The sequence below is a fragment of the Protopterus annectens genome, chromosome 11.part0, assembly GCF_019279795.1.
Source record: "Protopterus annectens isolate FY-2018-M chromosome 11.part0, PAN1.0, whole genome shotgun sequence".
In the NCBI taxonomy this organism is placed as follows: domain Eukaryota; kingdom Metazoa; phylum Chordata; order Ceratodontiformes; family Protopteridae; genus Protopterus; species Protopterus annectens.
Window position 1 is genome coordinate 1188710699 of NC_056745.1, and position 26674 is coordinate 1188737372.

The following is a 26674-nucleotide window of genomic DNA, read 5'->3' on the forward strand; positions in this document are numbered from 1 at the left end:
GTTAAAGACATTACTGTGTTTGATTAGTGTGTCTACATTTGATTTTTTGTTGTTGTTCTTTATGAAATCAGATGGTCATTTTTGTTCAGTGGCTTACTTCTTTTGTGCTTAGAATTACAAGTAAGCATTATATTTCTGAAAAGCCCAGAGAAGGATATTGATTAGTTTTTCATGAATGGTTTGCAAATCATGTCTTAAGGAATCAAGCTTTCAACTTCTGAAAGCAGCTCCATAACCGCCTTACTTTGATCCTTTGTGCAAGATGTTGCAGTGGCATTTGGGTTTGCCATATTGTTTGACTAATTTTTCCCCTGGTATGATGCACTTTTTTTTCCTAAGTGTGGTTCTGCTGTACATGTTTTATAGCTCATATAAAATATAATCTGTGGTAGAACTAATTTTTAATTTTCCTGTTATCTAAGGCTTGCTCTAACCATCAAGTGTTCAGGCAAGTGCACAAGAAGAAATATAATTATCACAAAGTATTGCAATTCTGACAGTGCAGCTTGACCACAACTCGAAAAGGTCCCACACCCAGTTAAAAAAAAAATAGCAAATACAATTTGTGTTAGATGGAGATGCTTTTTGAGGTGCATAAAAGCTCTAACCTACTATAGCAAATTCATTTTTCTATTCTCGGTCTCTTTCTCTCTCATCTTAGTGCAATAATTTTGGATAAAGCTGAAAACAATGGGGAAATAAAGGACCCAAAACAGATTTTAAATATTGCACTGATAAACTTAGGTGGTTGCTAGAATAGCAGGTTTTGCATTAGCATGTGTTAGAAATTTCTGTTACATAAGTGAGAATGGCACTTTTGCCTTTTCATTGTATAAGATATTTTGCATGTTGAACTTGTAGTTATGCAACTGTTACAGGAGACAAAATGGTATGATTTCTCTATTTAAAACCATTTGAAATTGGTGTGTTTTCTATTGACAGAAATTTATTATACAGGGCATCAGAGCTGGATCCCGTACAAGGCAACCTAGGCAGCTGGTTGTTCAGGAGGGGTGCCTGCTGGCTTTAAAAAAAGTGCTCATTGCTTGTCTCAACCCAGAAATGCTCTGCTCCAGAAGCACTCACAACCAGTACATCAGCACATACCTCTAATATTGCTCACATGAGTATGCAGCAGGAACAGAACAGCAATGTCTCCTCATACCTGGACTTGTTTTGTTTTTGAGATCAGAAAATGTGCAGGACTGTCCTGTCCTTTGTGGCAGGTGGCATATGATTTCAACAAGTGTGTGTGTGTGTGTGTGTGTGTGTGTGTGTGTGTGTGTGTGTGTGTGTGTGTGTGTGTGTGTGTGTGTGTGTATGTGACAGGGTTCTAGTTAAGTGACATGCTCAGCGGCTAACCCTGAACCTTGACTGTGGGAGGCAAGAACCTTAATCTTCCACACCACCTGTCAGGTCTTCTTTATTTTGTTTTTCTTTTTGTAAATCACTGAGGATTATAGTCTGTCAGTGTCTGTCATAGAGCTTTGTAGTTTTCTGTACAACAATTTGTCTAGCCTTTACTGCAGATGAGAAAGTCTATGAGATGTTAAAGAGCTGCTTCCTGTAGTACAGGGTTTGATCCCCTTAATCTTCATTTATCTTCTGTATGACTTTGCCAAGCAACTTCACGAGACAATACTCCTGACAAGGAAACTTGTGTCCAATGGGCTATCCCAAGTTGTTAGCAAATGCATTACACATTTGACTTTTGAATTTCTGCACCATTCACATAGACATGGATTATGACTTCACTACATGTTATTTGAGGATGAATCCCAACATATCTCTTGTAATGTAATGGGTTGTTAAATACATTTTCACTAAATGTGAGCTTCAAGGGAGGAGAAGTTCACTGTTTCTCATACCAAGTCTGTTTTCAATGTGAGGGTGTTTTGTTTAGAAAATAGCAGTCAATATTTTTTCTGTAAAATTTGAAATAAAAATTTTAAAAGAAATCTAAATCTCTGTGATAACTGTATAAGTAAAGAAGAAAATATTATGTGCACTGATAGGTTTAAACATTGTTTATTGTAACTGGGGAGAGATAGCCAGTTAACAAAACATTGGTATGGTTGGTAGGGGCCTGACTCATTACTATGCTTAGGGTCCCATTTGTCCACAATCTAGCTCTGTTGACTCTGGAGGTGTATGTTGCAAAAATGCAGAATTATTGGATATTCAAGTAAGTCAGACCTGTACTGAGTGATGTCAGATGGGATAACAATTCTTGATGACAGAGAAGATATTGGGAGGTAAAAAAATGAGAGGTAGTACACAGTAAAATTTCAGATTTGTGTATGACTTGGGGTTGCTGAACAAAAGCTGCTGCAGTATTTATATGGTCTCTAATTGTTTTTTTTTTTTTCATTGCACTACATAATTAATTAATTCATTAATAGGCATAGATTGTATAATACAGTGTAAACATGTTGTACTTTAGTAGACTAAACATGTTCCGCTTTAGTAATATATGTTTGGAGGTGCAGGAGTTAGTGTTGCCACCTCACAGCAAGAGGTTCGCCAGTTCGATTCTCGGCTGGGGTGCCTTCTGTGCGGAGTCTGCATGTCCTCCCTGTGGTTGTGTGAGTTTCCTCCGGGTGCTCCGGTTTCCTCCCACATCCCAAAGACATGCTGTAGGTGTTTTGGCACTCTAAAATTGGCCCTAGGTGTGAGTGTGTGCCTTCTGTGGAAGGTTGGGTGCCGGGCTGGCAACTCAACACTGTAAAAACTCACTGCCAATCATGAGCAGACAGGTGATCCACTGTGGTGACCCCTAACCGGGAAAAGCCGAAAGAAGAAGAAGAAGATGTTTTCAGTACCTTCTTTCCAATCTCCAGCAACTGCAAAGGGGTTGACATTTGTCAGGTCATACAGTCTGCATTATTTGGAGTGATGATCAGAGCCATCTGATATTCAGCTTCCATTTCATCATCATTGTTGTATATTACCATGATACAGTCTTCTCTACAAGATCAATTGTAAATGATTTCAGCATATAGTTGAAAACAGTTACTTTTGCAGTTAACACATGGCTAAACCTCCAAATTGTTAATGAGCTGCTTCTTTTGGCAAGAGTGCAGGGTTTGAACCTTTCCATCTTTATTTACTTACTGTGTGACAGTGCAAGTCAGTAAACCAGAAAATGCTTTGGAGTAATTGGGAATTTGGGATAGGCTTCTTAATGGTCTCCAGCACTGCATGTCTAGTAACTATAAACCTGTTATCATTGTTTGCCAGCCATTCTCTATTGCATAGCTGATCTAGTACAGGGCATGTTATGGAAATATTGTCAGCATGCCAATTTTTTTATGCAACCGTGACAAGTTATTCTTCAAGGGCAGCAGGCACTGCATTTGTTGGTAAAGCACTAAAATGCAAAGTTGTTTACCAGCAGCAACTTCAGCATTAGTAATAGCTCTCTTTAATGTGGAGCTATTCAGATAACTTTTACTTCTGCAGTGACTCTGCATATTAACTTAACATGTTATCAGGTGGTTAAGATTGCTTAGGCTTTCATAAATACACTTTTATTTAAACTGTGCTACACATGGCTGGATCTTATGGTCTGATGCTAGTAATTTTTATGCAGTTTCATGTTGTTTATTCAAAGCTACCAATACAATTCATGTAATTTATTTCTTCATAACAATGAAGGCACCCACAAAGTAGCTAGAACAGCTGGTGGGAGTGAGGGGCTCTGTGTGGATGAAAGTATTTTATACTCTTATCATCTGGTCATTTTTAAGCAGTCTTTAATCTGGCTTTGCAGGACTAGTGTGCGTGAATGTGTGTGTGTGTGTGTGTGTGTGTGTGTGTGTGTGTGTGTGTGTGTGTGTGTGTGTGTGTGTGTGAATTAAATTGGAATACTTTGGCTACTGTGCGTTTGAATGAAACAAATTTGAAGAGTATGACTTTGGTCATTATTACTGATACCTTTTCGGACACAGGCACCTGAAAATGTTGCAGTCAACAGTGCAGTTATAATTGCTAGGCTGGGGAATGTCTGTGGATAAAAAAATGACTAACCCTGCTGAGCTGATAAAGTTAAAAAGTCATAACTCTGTCTTTGCATGACTGGTGTGTATTTGTGTAGAGCAAATTGGAATACTTTACTAAGACCATATTTATCATGATCAGACATGTGATGTGTAGACATTCAGTAAAGCGGATATAATTGTTGAGTACATATATTGATGGATTATAATACCAAATGTTGCTATGTTAAACAAGATATAGAATTTAAAAGAATCAGGAAAAATTATTCAAAGAACACATACATGTATGCATAGATCTAAAATGTGTGCAGGAGGCCCATGGTTTGAAAACAGCCCGAAGGCAAGGTGCATTTAATCTACTACTGGCCTGATACATTTTCCATGACTGTAATTTCCTTGCTGTGAGTTACAAGGGAAAATTTTACTGTTGCTCATGCCAAGTCTGTTTTCAATGCAAAACTGTTTTGTTTAGCAAATGGCCACCAGTGTTTGTGCTGTGTAAGTTTAAATAAAAGTTTTAAATTAAATCCAAATATCTGTAATCATTGTAAAAGTATAGAAGAAAATAGTGTGTACACTGACAGGTCTGAATAGTGTTTATAGTAAACTGGGGAAAGAAACTGAGACAAGTAATGGGACACTGGAATGTCTGCGTGGGGAGGAGGCCCTAGTCCATTACCCTGTCTAGGGCCCCATTTTATCATGATTCGGCTCTGTCAATGCTGGGCTTTCACTTAGGACCCCCCATTCCTCTAGTCTGTGGTCCAACTGTATTCTTGGCTTCTTCCCATTTGAGTACCTTTCCCTCTCTAATTATTTGCTCCCAATACCTTGATTCCTTTGCAAGTTTTTTTTCCCCACCTGGGCTTGACAAATTTAACCAAAGTGCAGTATCTCATGTGTCATTGGCTGTACTATTTGCATGTACCACACCACATTCTGTGTCAGGATCAGTGGATGAGTTTGGTGAAGAAGTGGATAGTGGATGGGATGCAAGCACAGACATAAAATAGGAAAACACACATTACACAAGTGCACAGAAGAATAAGTGTGTCCAAACATCACATGAAATATACCTAACACTAATCAACCAGAATATAATAATGCATATATCTGGTGTGTGTTGCTGTATGCAGTGCAATGCTCTTGCATAAGAAAGAAGTCACTATCAGGCATAGTCACAATGACTCCTAACAGCATAATAGTGTGACTGGTAGTGGCACACTTATTTGGCAGGTCCTCAATAGAGGATGACTGTGCTGCCTGATATGTAGTTGGTGCTGTGCAATACATTAAAACATAAAATATACATGTTTAGCACTCTCACATGCAAAACATATTCTTATCTCTTATATTACATTCATCAGTAACAGGGAAAGGAAACACGTACCTGGTGGCCTGATACTCCATCACGTATGTGAAGGTCCTGTAAAACAGAAAAAATCATCAGTAGGCATGGTCACAGTTACTCCTAACAGTATGCTGGTGTGACTGATAGTGGCACACTTACTTGGCATGTCCTCATCAGGGGATGACTGTGTTGCTTGATAAGTGTCTTTGCTGGCATTGTCCAGTACATAAAGACATAAAACACATGTAGGACAGTAATGCAAATCACATCTAACACATATATGAGGTTATATAGGTTAATAGAATGTGTGCCACTGGGTCTTGGTGCCAAAACCTCAATGCCATTGCCAGGAATGCACTAATCATTGCACGTCTTGTGGTTTACTGTTAGGAATGGAGTTGTTTCACTGGAGAGAAATGGAAGTCCTCTCCACCTGTACATTGTGTTCCTGGTAATAATGGCATACCATAGTGGCATAGCCTTTCTGTGGCACAGAGTATCATTTCAGAGCATTGCCTTCTGCATTCATTACAGTGGCAATGTCATGCCACACCAGATTCTCTACACAGCACCACCCATCTGGTGCAGAAGTTGTCTGCCATGCTGACATAAAAAGTCTAAGATTTCATCATTTTCACAAGTTGAAAAATTGTCCTTTTGTGGGCTGAGTCCTCTACAAAACACAAATGTGCATATCAGGATATAAAACATGATACAGCTATCCAGAACTTGTATATAACATTTAGCCACATAAGCATACATAACATATGCACTGCTATGTTATTTCATGACAGTAAACCCCCTGGACAATTTTCAATTATTACTACATATCACACTGATCCCTATTGCTCTCAAATATTCAGAGACATCTACCCACAAAGAATAGTAGACACACACACACACACACACACACACACACACACACACACACACACACACACACACACACACACACACACACATACATACACACACACACACACCACTGCATGTCTAACATACCTACATAGAAGCAATAGTCATAATATTTAAACCAAAGTCCATGGCACAGTTCACAGTACTAGACTGTCAATGTAACTGCTCCATGAGTATCACAGATGAGTAAAGCTATAAGCTGTTAATGAGCTGCCTTCAATAGGACAAGGCTTGAGTCCTTCAATCTTTATTTGTTTACTCTGTGACTCTGGCCAAGTCACTTCCCCATACAGTGCTCCTAGGCTACCCATAAAAATGGACAATTGTGTCCAGTGGGCTGTACCAAGCTGTTAGCAAATGTTCCTGTACCCTTCACATAGCCAGTAATAGTGATTCACTGTATCCAGTTCGACTACAAATTCCAGCATGTCTGTTGTAGTTTAATGGGTTGCTAGATGCGTATTCAATAAATAGCTTCAAGAGAAAAGAAGTTTACTTTTGTACATGCTGTCTTCAATGTGAGATTTTTTTTTGCTTATCAAAAGATTGTTGATATTTTTGCTGTAAAAATTTTAATACAAATTTTAAATTAAAATCCAAATCTCTGTGATCATCGAAAAAGTAAAGAAGTAAATAGTATGTACACTGATAGGTCTAAATAGTGCTTTAAGGTAATTAGGGAAAGACAGACAAGTAATGGGATATATGGCTGCAGGGGGCAGTCCATTACTCTGCCTAAAGCCCCATTTGACCATGATCCGGCTCTGGGTACACTTGTGTACAGGGCATTTTTAACTTCCTCCAATAGGCTGGTGCCAACTATGTTGCATCATGATAGAGACACTGCTGAGGTGTGTCCAGGTGCTCAACTAGTCTGACAAGGAGATCCTGCAACTGCTGCATATCTATGTGGAACATGAGCCAAGGATGTGAGTCATATAAAGGAACTTGCAATCATCAAAATGTGAAACCAGGTTGCCAGAGAGCTTCATGGATGAACTGGGATCTATTGGTTTGCAGGTCTGCCACTGATACAACAGCCTTCATCAGAGGTTGCCACGGCAACTGCATGGTTGGATTGCTCAGGTCTGAAGAGACCCTCCACAGGTTTACAGTAAGTGAGATATTCTACACCTTAACTCATTTTCCCTCTAGTTACTAAATAAAACATAAGGAATTTTGTATTTGGTAAAGCTTTCCAGTTGAGTTCCCTGGGTTCTGTGCTGGGACCTCTCCTGTTTGACATCTGCTTTTTTGAAGTAAAAGCTAACACCAAAGGGCTCTGGCTGACTAAGTCTGCAGATGACTGCAAGCTAGAAGAAGCCATTGAACCCCCAATGACTTAGCCATACTGCAGGAAGGTTTGTCTCCAATAAATAACTGGTGCAAAAATTATGGACTGACACTAAATGCTAAAAAATGCATTACTGTATCCTTTGGGAAGTCATCTACCCCACAGAGCTACCACATTGACAAAATGCCCCTAAGAGTTAACCCACTTGTTAGGAATTTGGGAACTTATGTGGACAGTGCCCTAAATTTTGACCAACTTGTGTCTACTGTTGTAAGAAAGTCCTTGTATATTGTACAGCTTATAAACAAAGGGATTGTATCTAGATCTAGGGGTGTCATTGTCATCCTTTACTCAGCCCTCATTAGGCCATTTGTTAAATATAATGCTCCTTTGGTATGTGTCTGTCCAGATACATACAACAATTGAGAAGGCCAATCAGCTTAGTTTATGCTACTCCTTTCTCTCTTTCCACTAAAAAAAAAAACAAAACAAAAAAAAATGTCTAAGCTTGTTTCCTGCCTTTCCTGTGGGTAGTCTAGTCTGGATATAGATTTGCTGTGTCCAGGACTGTTTGTAGGCTTCTGGGCCCCCAAGTCTTTCTGTGTTGGAGGGAAGCCTTCTAGCTTAATTTTGTTTCTTAGAACTAGCCAGTTTTTTGTTTCATCACTCAAGTCTGTTTCTTTGAGCTCAGCACTTCTTCAGAACTTATTGTAAGCACTAAATAAGCTACAAATTACAACACTCAACTTTCCTCACTGTCTAGAGGAAAACAGTTTCTAGTACTTAACAAATAAGCACCTATCCAGGCATGTCTATGGGTCAGCTCCCAGTGTTTTCTCCTGTCTAACTGATGAATCTGGGCATCTTGGGGCAATGCAGTAATTGCCTCATGTACACAGACAACCCTCTCCTCCTACCACCCATCACTACAACCTGTGAGAGATGCACTTATATAGCCAAACTGGAAGCAAAGCTCTCTTCACCCAAGACTGGACTAGACAGTCAAGAGGAGAAGGTAAACACTTGCACCACACCACACTCAGCACATAGTCCCTCAAAACCTACACCACCAAAACACACACATAGAAACACAAAACACAAACCTACATTCGCGGAGGCTCTCAGTAAAAACCTGCCCAAGCAACAGGGACCTCCAAAGCAGAAACACAAGCAACCTCCACCCCCCAACACAACCCGAATGACACATAGCCCACAAACTCAGTGTGCCACTCAACCACAGCCCATAAGGCATAACAACGTACCCAACACTCTACTCATAGGTGAGTCTATAGTCAGGCACATTGATGTTCCACTCACCAGGCTAAACAAGGAGAAAGTTACTGTCAGCTGCCTGTCAGGTGCCAGGATCTGCCACATAACGCATGCACTCAGGTTACTCCACAACAAGTACAAATATGACTCTGTCATTGTCCATGTTGGTATGAATGACCTGAGATGTACCTCCTTGGACTACATGAAAAGGGACATGGAGGAGCTGTCTGATCTTGTAGCCCAGGCAGGTATGATCCTAGCCCTGAGTAGCATCCTGCCATCACCCAGAATGATACCACAGTATAAGGACAAAATGACTGACTTCAACAATTTGCTAAGCTTCTGATGTCATTCTAAGGGGATCCAGTATCTGTCTGCCTGGGATGACATGATCGACAAACCAAGATGCTTTGCCAGAGATGGCCTGCACCTATCGTCCCTGAGATTCCGGATACTGGCTAAGGTTCTAGCCACCCCTATAGTGCCGTTTTTAGGCAAGGTTCAAATGACAAATTCACCACCCTAATAGGTACAGGCAAGAAGAATCTGAGGGTATTGCTACTCAATGCTAGAAGTCTAAACCTCAAAATGCACTCAATCGAGGCACTCCTTAAAATGGAGAACATCAACATCTGTGCAGTGACAGAGACCTGGTTCAAGGCTCCAGAGAGTACCCCTGCATTACCAGGCTATAATTCATACCACACCTTTCAGCCACCTAACCTGGACCGAAACACTAAAGGCGGAGGCGTGTCCATATTCATTAAGGATATCCACACCTCCAGGCTAGTTGCTCAGCATAATGTATCCGAGATTATCCAAGTGCAACTAACTCTGGGCAAGACCGCAATCCAAATTGTAGCTTGCTACAGATCCCCCACCATGCCCCAGGATTCCCACTCCTCATTTCTTAATACACTGGAAAATATTAGGGTACAACCTAACACCCTAATAATGGGCGATTTCAACTACCCTACCATTAACTGGGAAAACTACTCATGTACCAACTCTTGTGCTCAACGTTTTCTGGAATTCATAGAATCCAATGCATTAGATCAACTTATCCACACCCCCACCAGGGGCAGCAATATCCTAGATCTGGTTATTACCAACATGGGCAACTGGTGCTCCACACCAGAGGTCAATTCCTCGTTGGTCAGATCCGACCACAAGTTAATCACCCTAGACATCCACATCCCTCCCCTACCCCCCATTAGGGAAACCACAGTAAAAAATTTCTCCAAAGCCAACTTCACGCTTCTTAAGACAGAAGTGGCAAACTTCACGACACCCATGCTGACAGACAATAGAGGTATGACTGCTGAATCCTACACAAATGCACTTTATAAGCACTTACACGAGTGCATGGATCGGGCAATCCCTAACAGAACCAAGATGCTATCCTCCAAAAAAAGGAAGCCAATCTGGTAGTCCCCTGCCATAAACAAACTCTACAACAGAAGAAAGAAACTGTTGCAAAAAAGAGTAAAATCCCATGATTGGAGAAACTCCCTGGTCAGCCTCAGTAAGAAGCTGAGATCCCTCATAAAATCCTCCAAATCTAGTTATGAAAACAAAATCGCCACTGACTCTAAAGACAACCACAAAGCATTCTATAGCTATGTCAAGAATCTCAATGGCAACACTCAGATCTGCTCTGAGTTACAGCACAATGGCGCTAAATATACATAACCAACTGCTATTGCCAACATCCTGGCAGATAGGTTCAGTGCTAACTTTACCCCCTGTCATCCTCTAAAGGGCCCATCTCTACACCAGAAGAATGCAAAGTTCCTGTAATCACGGCTGCACAGGTAAAAAACACACTATCCAAAGCCAAGAACACAGCATCCATGGGACCTGACGACATCCCAGGCTGTGTTCTACATGAACTACAGAACGAACTGGCATCCCACCTAAGTACCATGTTCAGTCATAGCCTCACCTCAGGCTATGTGCCCACTGAATGGTGCACAGTGACAGTTATCCCACTCCACAAAGGGGGAGCCACCACAGACCCTGGAAACTACTGCCCCATTAGCCTAATGAGCCTGGTCTGCAAGGCTATGGAACATATCATCATGGAACTTATAAACAATGACATTGGTAAACTCCAAACTCAGGACCCCACCCAGTTCGGGTTTGTAAAAGGCAGATCATGTCTCCTAAACCTGATAGACTTCTTTGAAGTAGTCACCAAAGCCGTAGATGAGGGTAAGGTGGTTCACATAGCCTATCTAGATCTCGCCAAGGCTTTCAACACCATCCCCCACTCTGGAATTATAGATAAACTCACTAAACTAGGTATAAACCCCTATGTCACAAGATGGGTTGCTCACTGACAGAACCCACACTGTGAAAGTAGCAGATTCCAAATCCAACTTCAGACCAGTGACACATGGAGTACCACAGGGTTCAGTCCTGGGTCTCTCCTGTTTGGTATCTACTTCTCTGAAGTACAGGCCAACACAGAAGGTCTTTGGCTAATGAAGTTCACAGATGACTGCAAACTAGGAGCCATAATCAAAACTCCAAAAGATGTGGACATACTACAAAAGGGCCTCGCTGAGACAGATGCCTGGTGTCAAAGCCATGGCCTCAAGCTCAATGCCAAAAAGTGCATTGTCATCCCTTTTGGTAAAAACTCAGTACCCATGAACTACCACATAGGCGGCAGTCTACTTAACACTGAAAGTGTGATAAGAGACCTTGGGACACAGGTGGACAGTAGTCTCTCCTTTGATAATCACATTGCCACAGTAGTCAGGAAATCCTTCTATGTGACACACCTCATTACAAAAGGTTTCTCATCCAAGAAAAAAGAGGTCTTTGTTCCCCTCTACTCGTCACTCATTAGACCCATTATAGCAGTGGCGGCTGGTGACTTCAAATCAAAGGGGGGCTGCAGGAGACAGCTGAATGGGTGGGGTCAAGGGGAAGGGGTGTGGCCAACTAGAAAAGGGAGGGGCTATTCTCAAAACCACAAAAACTAACTTTAATTAAATACGCTGCCCTGGGTGCCAAACCATCATTATGAGAGTCCAATCAAGACAAAAATAACTGTAGAAGAATAAAAATACTTGAATGCATTGGCTGCATGACAGCTTACTTAATATCTAGATGGAAACAAAAGGTTGTGAGGCATGAAAAAATAAATTACTTTTTAAATATATTACTGGAATGCCAGTCAAAATCAAGTATAAGAAAAACAAGAAGCACTCAACTCAAACCACTTCTCCTTGCACTGCAGTTCTAATTATAATTTATATTCAGCTTTATTAAAGTACCAAGTAACATGCTGAAAGTAGAAATCTCTGTGATGCCCCCACTTGTGAAAATGTTTCTTATCCAAAAAAGACCTGCTGCCTGACAACTATCTACTTGTTTCATGGGGAAAACATGATCAAAGTAAAAAATGAAAAGCAAACAAGAAACAAGCTCAAGATACATTACTTAAAGGATTACTGTACAGGTTATGGACCACACATGATTGGCATTCTGTTTAGTTTACAGGTAAAGTCTGTAGAGATGACTGGAAGTCTCCAACAAGTGTAATTAGCTTTTTAAAATAATGGAATCCTGTCCTTTAATACCCAAGACTTATACATTATCTAGTCAAGTATTCTCTGCATGGCAACAACAGAAAGGCTTTCAATGTTGGCAATTCTTGAACAGCATGTTTATTAAAGCTTACTTGCATCTTACGATCTCAGACAAGCTTACCTTATGGTCATTAAAGCATTGCTACTTAAACACAGAGCAACAGGCACTTTCTGAGTAATAAGCATAAATCTGAGTAATAAGCATAAATCAACAGTACAAAAATATGACAGAAACCAGACCATTCTGCAAAATCAAGGACAGATGAAAAGCCACTGTAGTACTTGTGTCTACCTTGGATGGGGGGACACATTGCACATTTACACTGCATAACTACTCCTTGCCTTGATTGGACACATCCAGAGTCACTACATGGGGGAGTGGGGTGCAACAAGTATGTCACAATTTGAAATGTCTCTGGCTAACTGTGATGGCCCTGACACATTTGTCATACCTCTCATCCTCAGAGCAAGAAATCTGGACAAAGCCATACACAGAAGTGGGACAAAGGCCCAAAAATAAGAACAATTTTTAAATATTGCTCTAATAAACTTAGAAAGATAATAGAATAGGTCTTGCATTAGTATGAATTTTCTGAAGGGTATAAAATCTGAAACTCAAATGTCTGTCATTATTTTCTAACTTCAGTCTTTAATGATTTGTCACTAATTTGCCAAAAACACAATTTTATGAAAAATGGACCAAACATGTGATGCAAAAATATAAAATAGCCACAAAATACAGCTGGGAACCTGTCAAAGAAGGGACACTTTAATATTAGTACTGCTAACTTAAGCAGCTGACAAAATAAAAGAATCTACATGCATTTCAAGTAATCTATAACTTTGATTATTACAGTTATTTCTTAATTGTAAACCCGCCATGTTTTCTTCCAAAATTGCTATTTTGTGGAGGGATTATTAGGGGGAAGAGCAACATTTTGAGCCAAAATCAGGGACAGTTGAGAGGTTGGCTATGCCTAATTCTATAAAGCAATGTATTTGCATGCACCTCTCAACCTGTTAATGCAGTAAATCTGAACAAGGCCAAATATATTGAGGGAACATATAAACAGTACTAAAATTGCTCTTGTATAAATTGAGACAGTTGATAGAATAACAGTTCTTACTTTAGCATGCATTTTTCTGAAGGTTATGAAGTCTGAAACTCAGTGTATCATTATTTAGTGACTTAATTCCTAAATGATTTGCCAGAAAACTACAAATTTTATGAAGAACAAACCAAAATTAAGAAGCAAAAATCTATTCATTCTTTGAAAATCTGGACAGTTGGGAGGTATAGTTCAGCTGGGCCTGTCTGAGTTTGCTGCCCTTCCCCCCTGACAAAATCATGGTTGAATGGAGCCTCTGCAGCCATTCCAATGAACCATTACTCGGCTATTTCACTCCATTTACCATAAACACTAATGTGCATACTGCTTTACTTCTATGATGAGTTGGACTTCATTTGAAAGTTTTATTTTGTATTTTACAGCACATACACTAAGTCATCTGCTAAACAAAGCAATGCAGTCTCACAATGAAAACCTAGCATTAAAACTTCTCAGCCCTTGAAACTCACATTCATTGAAACAGCATTGAAACCCACATTCAAAGAAAATACATTTTGCCAGTGGCAGATAAAGATTAATTTTGGGCTGTTTTCAAATCATAGGCCCCTTGCATATGAAACATACATGTGCTCTTTGATACACCTTCCTCATTGTACTAAATTATATTCCTTGCACAATACAGTACAGTTGTTAGAGGGCTTTTTAAATTTGTTTTGAACATTTTTCCAGTAAGCAATGAAACAAAACGCATGTACCCATAATGGCAAAACTACCCAGTTCAGAACATTTATCATAAAAGTCTACTCAGACTTCCACAGTCCACCATTATTAGTAAATATGCACAATTCTACAGTCCACCATTATCAGTAAATATGCACAATCTCTGAAGAAGTAAAAGTCATCTAAATAATTCTACATTAAAGAAATCTGTAACTAATGAAGAGGTTGCTGCTAGCAAACACCTTTATATTTCATGGTTTCATCAAAAAATAAAGTGTCTGTTGCCCCACAGGAATAAATTGCCTATATTACATTAAAAAAATGATAAGCTAGTAATATTGCAAGAGGAAATGGATGGCAAACTGATAACAGACTCATAGTTAGTATCTTCACCAAGGAGAACATTCTCAGTATGGCAGCATCCACCCCTTGTGGGAGTAGAACCCACAGTCTTCTGCATCAAAAGCAAGTACACAACCTGTTGTGCTATTAACAAGGCAAACCAACTTCACTTAAGCAACACTAAACTTCTGTTCCCCTGCAGCTCTCAGCTCCTTGTAAAATCTACTCAATACTCAACTGCATCTCAACTTCGCAGCACAAGAAAACTGGAAAAAGCCAAAATGTATTGGGGGGGGTCAAAAGCCCAAACCAGGGACACATTAAACATTGCTTGTATGATCTTGGAAAGTTGCTAGAATAAAATGCTGTGTTACCACCATACATTTTACTGCCAAGGTCCCTGTGCAAAACAGTCAGAGCAACATACCACTACGCCAAATCAGCTGCTTTGTGAAAGAGAAATGCTGTGTTACCACCATACATTTTACTGCCAAGGTCCCTGTGCAAAACAGTCAGAGCAACATACCACTACGCCAAATCAGCTGCTTTGTAAAAGAGAGGAAGACTGAAACTTAAATAGCTATCATTTAGTGAATTCAGTTCTCACCATAGCTGTCAACCTCTTAGTACAAAACACCTGGACAAGCCCAGTAATGAGGGAATACAGCCCTCAAACATATTCAGTGAATTCAGTTCTTGCCATAGCTGTCAACCTTAGCACAAAAAACCTGGACAAAGCCAATAATGGGGGAATACAGTCCCAAAAATAGGGACAAATTTCAAATATTCATCTTATAAACTTAGAAAATTGCTAGAATAAAAGGTTGTGTTATGGTTGTGTTACTATGTATTTTCTGAAGAACATGAAGTCTGAAATTCAAATGCCTGTCAATTTTACTGCTGACAGAACAAAAACAATTTTCAGCAGAGACCCAGGGAGAAATACTGCAGACACATCTTTGTAAAATGACAGGGCACCAGAGCAAATCCACACAAACACAGGGAGGAGATGCAGACTCCACACAGAAGGCACCCCAGCCAAGAATCAAACCAGAAAACCTATAGCTGTGAGGCAACAATACTACCACTGTGCCATCAAATATGCAAGGAATTAAACATTCAGAAACCTGAAGTCTGAAATTCAAATGCCTGTCAATTTTATTTAACATTTGTTAATCAGGACAGTCTGACTTGTAACAAAAAAAAATTTCAGCAGAGGCCCAGGAAGAAATAATGCAGACATGTCTTTGTAACATGGGAGGACACAAAAGCAAACCCACACAAACACAGGGAGAAGATACAGACCCCCCAAAGAAGGAACCCCAGCCAAGAATCAAACCTGAGAACCTGCAGCTGTGAGGCAACAATGCTACCACTGCACCATCAAATATCAAGCATTGCAGCATTTACAAACCACAGATATTATGAGGAACAGATCAGATCAAATATGAGGCAAAAATCTGCATTTTTTTTTTTACAAATGGTGGTGGGTAGGGAATTCAGGTCTTTAACACCTGCATACAAGGTACAGGGTTCAAGCTTGAGGTATTCTCTACCACACACACACACACACACACACACACACACACACACACACACACACACACACACACACACACACACACACACACACACACACCTGTAGTAGCAAACCACAAAAACTAAATATACTGCCCTGGGTGCCAAACCGTCATTGTGAGAGTCCAATCAAGACAAAATGAAGTGTAGAAGAATAAAAACATTTCAATGCATTGGCTGCATGACAGCTTAATATCTAGATGGAAACAAAAAAGGTTGTGAGGTATGAAAAAATAAATTACTTTTTTTTAAATACATTAATGGAATGCCAGTCGAAATCAAGTATAAGAAAAACAAGCAGCACTCAACTCAAACCACTTCTTGCACTGCAGTTGTAATTATAATTTATATTCAGCTTTATTAAAGTACCAAGTAACATGCTGAAAGTAGAAATTTCTGATGCCCCCACTTGTAAAAATGTTCCATATCCAAAAAAAGACCTGCTGCCTGACAACTATCTACTTGTTTCATGGGGAAAACATGATCAAAGTAAAAAATGAAAAGCAAACAAGAAATAAGCTCAAGATACATTGCTTAAAATGATTACTGTACAGGTTATGGACCACGTGATTGGCATTCGGTTTACGGATAAAGCCTGCAGAGATGACTGGAAGTCTCCAATTGTAATGAGACTCTTAAAATAATGTAATTCTGTCCTTTATTACAAATACTGGCATATGCATTTCAATACCCAAGGCTTATACATTATCTAGTTAAGTATTCTCTACATGGCAACAGAAAGGCTTTCAATGTTGGCAATTCTTTATAGGGGCAGCAAGAGCCTTAGCCAGTATCTGGAATTCCAGGGGCGACAGGTGCAGGCCATCTGCAGAGTTTGTGGGGAAAAGCAGACTGAAAGGTGTTTGCATAGTTTATACTGTGTGCTGCAGATGCTGCCTGTGTGATTGGCTGACTAGGATACATTCCACCTGCCAGCTATATTATTTGTACTTGAGTGCCTTTATTCTGCTATTTCCCATGTTTTCTTCCCATTTTCACCCCTTCTAAGCCCCGTGGTGCACCATGTAAACCTGCTGCTCAAATGTAAACAGTTCTGCTGGTTCCTGTTTTTTTTTAATTTCTGTTGTGTTTAAGCCCCACGGCGCACAAACCCCTGCAGCTATAGTAAACAGTATTGAACAGAAAGGACCTTCCCAAGGACTCAAACATGCTTAGCATTTCATAAACTAGCTCAGCCACACCCCCTAGCTTAGCTGAGCACAAATAAAGGCAGCAGAGCTCCAGTGTGCTTACACCAAGCGTGACACACCACCTTTAAATGTCAGCAGCTTCTCCTGCTTGCACTACAGCATTATAGCTCCTACACAGTTAGATGCAGGCAGACACAGTCTCTCATTTTTCTATTCAATAAATGTAACTCATTTGCATACCCCACTGTCTTAGTCCCTTGTTACACCATTACACCGGGGCCTATCTCCTTAGCTACTAGTGTTACCTGTTATTGTTTTGGTTCTGCATGCTACCCACTATAATGGCAAAATTCATATTTCACATAAAATTGTCTTTTTACATTTTTTTATTTTCTGCACAATCTCATTTGCACGCCACTGCACTGTGCTTAAATGGCTGAAATTGGCCAAAAAAAAACAACTTTAATTAATAATTTTGAAACTGTTTTCCATGCCAATGGCCATATTTTTGGCCATTGGCATGCCTAATAGTCATAACACATGCTTTACTTTGAGTTGTCATGCCCCCGTTTTGATTTTTGCAGAAATGTACATGGTTGGTAACCGAATACATTTCTGCAATGGACACTGCTCTGATATGGATGCCTGCCTTCTTACTGAATCACTAATTCACCTCATTTGCATGGTTTTCACCAGCAAATGAGGTAATTAGCATTATTCAGTGGTGGCCGTGTCAGAATAGTTCTGGCAGACTCATGCACACCCCAGCCTTGTTTACTGGATTGCTCAGTGAACATATTCCATGCAGAAGCTGCTGCACTATTCATAGGTTCATAGATTAGTACTAAGCTAACTGCCCTTGTGAACCATTTTAAGCCTAGCCAATTATCCCTTGTGAGGCTCAAACCCTACACCTTGTGTTTGTAAGGCAAACACCTTAACCATTAGGACACCCTCCCAACCACTTGACACAGTGTTTTGGCTTTATTGAATCGCAGCCATAATCTAATTTGATTTCCGTATCTGAGATTACCTGGATGTCACTAGGGGGAACTTATCACCCCTTGGAGGAGCCAGACTGTTTTGCATAAGATTTTGTAAGTATATCTACAATATGTTGTATCTGAGAATAAATTATAGAATCTACACACAATTTATCAATTTGTCTTTTCTCCTGCCACATCTTCTGCATCTATAACATAGTTTCCTATTATTATCAATATTTTAACATACATTTTCTTCAACTTTTTCTTGATCTTGTCTCACACTATGCTTAATTTATCCATGAGTATGGCACCAGTGATTTGTTTGAGATAAGCCTTCCATGTAGTCTACTCCCTCACTTTTCCAAAGATCACACTTCCTTTGGTAATGGCTTTTACTTCTAAGACTTAGATGCTGAACTGAAGAGTTCCTAATACCAAACCCTGGGGGACTCCACTGGTGGCTGGTCTTTTTGTTTGTATAGCTTCCCCTGTTTTGATCTCCTGCATCCTATCTGTAAGCCAGCTGGTAATTCTGTGGGTGAGAAAGGGGCTTATTCCTACTTTATTAAGCTATATTATATTATATTATATTATAATATTATTAGACATGGTGATGCGGTAGCATTGTCACCTCACAGCAAGACGCTGTCTGGTTCGATTCTCAGCTAAAGCGTCTTCTGCGTGGAGACATGCGTAAATGGGTGTACCTTCTTTGAAGGTTGTGCGTCAGGGCTGGCAACTCGGCACGTAAAAATCTACTACCAATCATTAGCGGACGGGAGTTCCACTGTGGCGACACCTAACCGGGAAAAGCCGAAAGACAGAACAAAAAGACATGGTGATGCTCTGCTGAAATTTCTGTTAACCTGTTTTGGTTTCTATGTTTTTTGAATGCATTACCTTTTCAATTGTTTTCATTTTTTTGTTTGTTTTTTTTTTTTTTTGTGTTTTCAGTCTAAATTCAATGCCTTGGTTCACTTCATTAAACATTTCAGATTTTTTTATTTTGTTTTTAATGCTTACACTGATGTCTTACTGCTTGGTTGTTTACATTTGTTGTTTTCCAGTGGATTTGTCAGTTTCACAAATTTCTTTGTTTTATATAGTATTTTGTCTTCCTGCTATAGCATGAGGTTACATTGCACTGATAGATATTTTTCATGATTCATTTAATTTTTGAGGAGCAATTTATATTATTTCCAATGGCTGTATAGTTTAGACTTTTGTGCATGTGCATTTTACTGGCATTGGTTTATAGATTATAACATTATGGGTCTTCTGTTACAGATAGGATGGAGATGATTGTGAAGCAGAGATGGCAGTAATACATTTCAATTATGCCACTCTGCCTTCATCAGAGAAATTCATCATTTTAGTATTGGTAACACAATTCTTTATCAAGTATAGCTGTTTATGAGAGCATATACACTAGCTCAAGCAAGGTTTATCTTTTGGCATGCAAAAATACTCCAACTCTTTTATGTTGTATAAAGGCCAGACAGCAAGCAGGTTTATTCTTCTGCATTATGCAAATTGATGTCTTACTCTGTATTACTCATGTTTGCAGGTCATTATACATATTTACAGTCACATGCAAAAGTTTAACCTCCATTTCAGAAAAAAATACATATATGTAAAGGCAGAAAATATAGACCACTCCTTTTATTGAATACCAAAAATTCAGTAGGCTGTTATGTCACACACAAGAATTTTTCAGACTAAGTCTGAAAATGTTTGTGCATTTGTTTGTGAGAGGTGTAACAAAGCAGAGATCATTTACAGTTGAGAATTAGGAAAAGTTCCAGACTTAATGGCACAGTATATACATATCTCTCACAAACATATAGGAGTATACAGGAAGAATTATGGCAATGATGAAGACAGGTACATGTCAATAGCAATAAAGCAAGAATTGAAGAAATTCTTGCAAACAGTATTTACACAGTGCAAATGCATGGACTGAGAACATCACAAATAGGCTAAAAGATACAAATTTATAAACAGAAATATAAATTCATCATTATTCAAAGTGGATATGAATAAATTTATCACTGTACCTTCTTTCAAATGAAGCAAGAGATTGTACATATTTGTTAGCCTTGGTGTGACTTGTAGCTCGTATCTCCTGCTACGCTTCCATGTGACATCAAAGTGCTTTAAATAGTTACTGTTTTTTGTAAGGGACAATTGGTTTGCATTGACAAATCACTCAATGACTCTCAAATCATGTCTGCAAACCAGTAAACTCTTTCCTCACTACACATTGATAAGTTTAAGTAAGATAAACCTGATCTATAGAGGTGATTGATTCTCGCTCTTTTCCCAGCACATAAAGCCCGGGAAGAGAGCGAGAACCAAATTCAACCAATCAGCAGCATTTAGCCCAGCAAGCACGTCATGACGTGCCTGCGGACGTCGCAGTCCGAGCCCCTTCCAATTCTATGCGGTTTGGAACCGCATAGACTTCTGGACATCACAATGATACCTTAATTACTCCACCAGGCTGCAATGAAAACAATAAAAAAATCTATTGAAAACTGCTGCAAGCCGAGGCAGTTAAAGTGCACATGCGCGTACTTCCGAGTCGCGGACTAGAATTTCGCATTTAAACAAAAAAAACAACATCTGCAGTACTGTCATACAAGAAAAGGTATTTTTTTTTTCATTTTCTTCTTTTTAGCTGAGGGGGCTGCAGTCCTGCAGTCCGATGCCACGAACCGCCCCTGCATTATAGAGTACAATGCCCCTTTTGGTATGTACCTCACAAGACATCTACAACAACTGGAAAGGCCACAGAAATACCTCACAAAGAGGATTACCGGCCTCAAACAGATGCCTTATGCAGACCGTCTCAAAAAACTGCAGTTTTACTCAGTTGCATATCGCCTACTCAGAGGCGATCTCTGCCTAACACACAAAGCTATGTCAAACCCAGAGCTTTTAGACATGCTCCACTTAAAGAAATCCCAATCCCTATGAGCTACACTGTCTAGGGACCTAAACCTTGTCACCACAATAAACAGAACATGCTGGCGGGATAGATTGCTGTCTCAGAGACTTCCCATACTCTGGAACAAACTACCTATCTATATCAAACAAAGCTCCTCATTAGCGCTCTTCAAGAAAAATCTTGATGATTGGATGGGAGATAGGAAATTCACCCTGGGGATCACTTCTGTGGCTCTGCTCAATAGTGGCACAGGAAAATAATTTTCTTGGGTGGCGAAAGCCAGGGTACATTTGGCTAGGCTTATATAGGCCCTAGGGCCAATAACCTAGTACCTACCTATGAACCTACCTACCTATGAACCTATGAATTGGAATGCTCATAGAGATACATTGCTAAAAGGATACAAGGCCTAAAGCACATGTCCTACATGGACAGACTCAAAGCCCTGTTACTATACTCGATAGCCTACAAACTGCTAAGAAGATGCCTGTCTGGCATACAAGGCATCCTCTGGCCCATTACTGATGGATTTACTGTACATCAGCAAGTCAAATGGCATCAGAAATACTCTGTCTAGGGATCTAAACCTCTTCTCCAACATCAACAGAACAGTGTAAAGGGACAGATATATCTCATAGAGAATGCTGCTGTGAAACAGAGCACCCATCCACAAAGTTCATTCCTGTCCATTTTCAAGTACAACTTTGATCTATGGATGGGAAACATATTGACCATTGGATGAGCAAGACCAATCTATTTTTAGCACAAAAAAAGGAAATTGGCTAGGTTTAAAATGGCCCACAAGGGCAGCTAGTTTAGTATTTACCTATGAACCTGTAAACCTATAATATTAAGAACTAGTAGTGTTATCAAAACAAGTTTAAAGTTTTAGCAGTTGCTTAACATGTCTGGGTACAATTATGTTTATATTAACATAGCCTTAAAGAAGTAATAGTTAAGTGAGCAGATGTGCTTCTTTTTTCATACTGACTTAGGAAAAAAAAACTAACATTTGTGTTACAGTTCTATTGCTTAATTGTTTGCTGTATATTCCTGTTATATACAGTAGATTGCAGATTATTCAGTAGTTGTAGATATCTGTACATAAGTTTTCTGATATAATATGTACTTCATCCCAAATGATACAACACACACACACACACACACACACACACACACACACACACACACACACACACATATATATACAACATTTAAATAGTCTTTACATTGCTCTGCCTACCTTCAGATACACAGATGTTTGCCATGGTAAATATACATGTAGAAATATATTTAGATTTCAATAGGGAAATGTGGATTATGGTCAAAAGTCACCAGTATGTGCACCTATACTTCTTTTTGGTGATATACCTCTGGCTGTTTGTTTGGCTATTACAAATATGAGATAGTGCACATCACAATAACAATAATATTTTTTTGGGGGTGGGGGTTCAACAACAAAGCTGATAAAATGGTGTGGCAGCAAAAGTCACCTTGATGCATACATATATATATATATATATATATATATATATATATATATATATATATATATATATATATATATATATATATATATATATTATAACAGTGTGCTCAAAACCCAGTTCAGCAGTTATTTTACAATCATATTACAAGTATTATTGTTTTATATCTTGTTGTGTGGGGGCAAGCCCTGAATGATTTTGCATTCTACAAGTATTTGTAGAGAGCCTAATTATCGAACTGGTTCTAACCATAACATAGCATATTACAAGAGCTATACACATTGATATACACACTATACACTCACAATGTTTTCATGTAACAAATCATCACATCTCACCTCCCCTAAAATCCCATATCTTAATATCTCCTCACTTATACACTATCAGCAACCATCTACTCTTTCCTTATAAACCTATCACCCTGAATAAAAATACTTCTATCACTTCACCTAATAAACTCTTCAACATCTTAATTAAGCCTAGCATATACTTTAAACAATCCAAATACCTCTCCAACCCAATCCTATACCTAATTACCACACTATTATCAGGTGACATACACCCCAATCCTGGCCCACCCACCTCATCCACCACAAATAAAGCCATTCTATTTACCTCACTAAATTCCCAAAGCATTGTGAACAAAATCCCAGATCTCCATGCATGGCTTACTCAGATCAAACCTGACTTCCTATCCATCACTGAAACATGGCTAAAACCCCACATAAAAGACTCTGAAATAATACCACCAAACTATTCAATCTTAAGAAATGATAGAACCCATAAAAAAGGAGGTGGAGTTGCTCTCCTATACTCATCCTCCTTGTCTGTTACCCCATATAACAAACCTATTCCCCACTTCAATAATGCTGAAATACTCCTAGCATTATTTCAGGTTAATATACACAAACACATATGCATCGCCTCCCTCTACATTCCCCCTGGCGATAATATCCAATACTTGAAGATATCCTACTTTGGCTCTCTACTAACATTTCAAATGAAATAATAGTCTTGTGAGACATGAATATCAATTGGGCCTCCATCCAAGCTCCCACAAATCCACTAAATATCAACCTTTACAACTTCCTCACAGCTTATTAACTCCACAACCCACCCCTCAAAAAACCTATCCAATGGTAGCATACTTGACTGGATCTTAATCTCCCACCCTCAGCATTATTCTGATAATGGCACCCTCCCAGACCCACTTGGTGACCATCTACCAATTTACACATATCGACTCTCTTCACCCATACTCCAAACCCATAATTTCATTACTTTTCGTAACCAGAAAAATTTCAACCCCACAACCTTCACTGATTCCCTTAAATCAATAAATTGGAACACCTTAAAAACTCTACCCTTAGATAATGCTGTTGCTCACTTCAATTCAACCTTCTTAAAAATCCTTGACATTCACGCCCCCTTACACACTAAGAGAATAAAAACCAAAACTGCCCCTTGGCTAACAAAAACTACTCTCATAACCATGAAACACAGAGATAAAGTTTGGACTTCTTACCAAAAAAATAAGTCTTCCCTACATCTAAATGAATATAAAACACTTAGAAATACAGTAAAAAAGCTTATTACCACTGACCGACAAAATTACTTCTCTAAACTCCAAAACAGCAATACAACAAACCCACAGAAATTCTGGAAAGGAGTCGCTACCCTTCTCAGTCCAGGCAAAACTGACAACCCCAGCCCAGACCCTAATGCTCCTGACATAGACTTAGCTTCACAATTTAATTCCTTTTCATCAACTCTATTTCAAAACTAACTTGACATTCTCTAACAACACCACCCCACCACCTCACCCTCATCTTCCTCTAATTACTCCCTTACCTCTTCTCCAACATCCTCACTCTCTCCTTGTCATCAACCACCTTCCTGTAATACCCTCCCTTTCCCTCTCTCTCCTTTTTCTCTACAACCTATTCCCATATCCACCATTAAAAAATTCCTTCAGAAGTTTAAGCCATGCTCCAACGCCCCAGACAACTTACCATCATATTTTCTTAGTATAGCCGCAGAATCCATTGCCTACCACATTAGTATTCTAATCAACCGCTCTATACAAGAATCCATAGTACCCCAAATTTGGAAAAAGGCTTATATCATACCCTTACATAAGGGCGGCAAAAATAGCAACACAACTAATTTTCGTCCCATAGCCATCTTATCACCCATCTCTAAAATCCTAGCAAAATGTATCCAACAGCAAATCCTACCATATCTCATAGACAATAACCTATTAACTCCAACACAACACGGTTTTAGACCTGGTCATAGTACTATGACAGCCCTACTCTCCTTCCTGGAAATCGTAAATAAAGCCCGTGACTCTGGACACATTGTCTTGACCCTTCTACTTGATCTCTCTAAAGCCTTTGATACTATCTCTCACAAACTTCTTCTAACTAAACTCTCTCAACTCAACCTATCTCCCTCCTCTTTAAATTGGTTCTCCAGTTACTTATCCAATAGATACCAATCTGTCAAATGGAAAAAGGCCACCTCTTCCTTCCTTACTACCCCAACAGGAGTTCCCCAAGGTTCCATATTAGGTCCTCTCCTCTTCAATATATTCATAAATGACTTCCATAACTCTGTCCCTTTCTCAAATATCATTCAATATGCGGATGATTCCACTATTATCTGCTCTGCAACATCCCTTCCCATACTACAAAAGCTAACACAAGACGCATTCTCTATCACAGAACAATGGATGAATCACAATCACCTAGCACTAAATGCCTCTAAAACTAAGCTAATGATTTTCACTCCCACCAAAAACACCTCTATCCATTCTAACACTTTTTCTATCACTAGTCATAACAACACAGCTTTGGAATTGGTAACTGAGACTAAATTACTTGGGGTACAAATTGATAATAAACTCAAATTCAACTCCCACCTACAACTTAATATCAAAAAAATACATCAAAAATTAGGTATGCTGTACCGACAAAATCGCTATCTCACACCATCCACCAAAATCACTCTCGCTACCTCATTTCTTATCCCCTCCCTTCTCTATGGAGCTCCACTCTTAACTAACCTTCAATCTTCCCTTAAAACTCAACTCTCCACATGCTACAACAAAATAGCTAAATTCGCAACTAGCCACAAGTCCTCTAGTCACCACTGCTCTTCCCTCCACAAACTAAAATGGCTAGAACTATCCAACCATCTCACCTACACTCAACTAACTCTTGCACATAAACTCATTTTCAACCCCTCACTTTGTCCATCCCTATCCTCTACTTTTAAAATGCATCTAACTAACCAAACACTAAGATCAAACAACCAAAATCTAATAGAATTATACAAACCAAGTCGTCCCTCTGGGAAAAAACTCCTATCCTACAGTCTAGCTTGTCTATGGAACGCTCTTCCACCACTCATTCGTACCATCTCCAATCACTCTACATTCAAAAAATCTCTTCACTCTTACCTTTTATCCCAGTGGGAATGCTCCTGTTCTTACCTTTTATCCCAGTGGGAATGCTCCTGTTCTTACCTATTATCCCAGTGGGAATGCTCCTGTTCTTACCTTTTACCCCAGTGGGAATGCTCCTGTTCTCTCCCAACATAATCTACACAACTAAACATTGTCCACCTCTCTGGTCACATCCATCCTACCTCTCCTACCACAATCTCTCTCAGCTTGTACTAACATCTCTCTCAAGCTTGTACTAACTTGCACCCTCTCTAAATTGTACCTTTATATACTAGAACTCTTGTCTCACACTAAATTGTATCACTTGTAAATTTTTATATCTTAACCAAAAGCCTATTTTAACCTGGTTTCTAGAACTATACTTACTTGTTGTTCACTTGTAAACTTTGTAATCTATATATATGTATAACCTAGTGTAACTTGTTTACTGTAAACTTTGTATTTTTTAATGTGGGCAGGGGGACTTCATGTGTGATTTTTGAAGCGATC

General features: G+C 39.3%; 1 protein-coding gene across 2 annotated transcripts in view; it reads left to right on the top strand.

The window, feature by feature from the left end:
• Nucleotides 1-26674, top strand: part of HBP1 (HMG-box transcription factor 1) — a 1884794-nt gene that overhangs the window by 479376 nt on the left and 1378744 nt on the right. The gene's annotated exons all lie outside the window — the stretch shown is intronic.